Genomic DNA, 256 nt, shown 5'->3' on the forward strand with positions numbered 1-256 from the left:
GTGTGTGAGAGAGATGGAGTATTAGTGTGTGTGGGGGGGTGCGTGCGTGTGTGTGTGTGTGTCGCGGGGTCCTCTGTGGCGGATGTAATTTAAGTGTGCATGGCTTCATCATAGAGAGGTGATGTGTATGGCAGAGGCCACCAACAATGGGGTGCGAGAGAGAAAATGCCCGTAGAGAGGGAAGAGAAGGTGTGTGCGCGTGAGAGGAGTCGACATCGAGAGAACGTGTTTGTTCGAGAGACACCAAGGAAGACTA

The sequence above is a fragment of the Triticum aestivum genome, chromosome 4B (genome assembly GCF_018294505.1).
Source record: "Triticum aestivum cultivar Chinese Spring chromosome 4B, IWGSC CS RefSeq v2.1, whole genome shotgun sequence".
NCBI lineage: Eukaryota > Viridiplantae > Streptophyta > Magnoliopsida > Poales > Poaceae > Triticum > Triticum aestivum.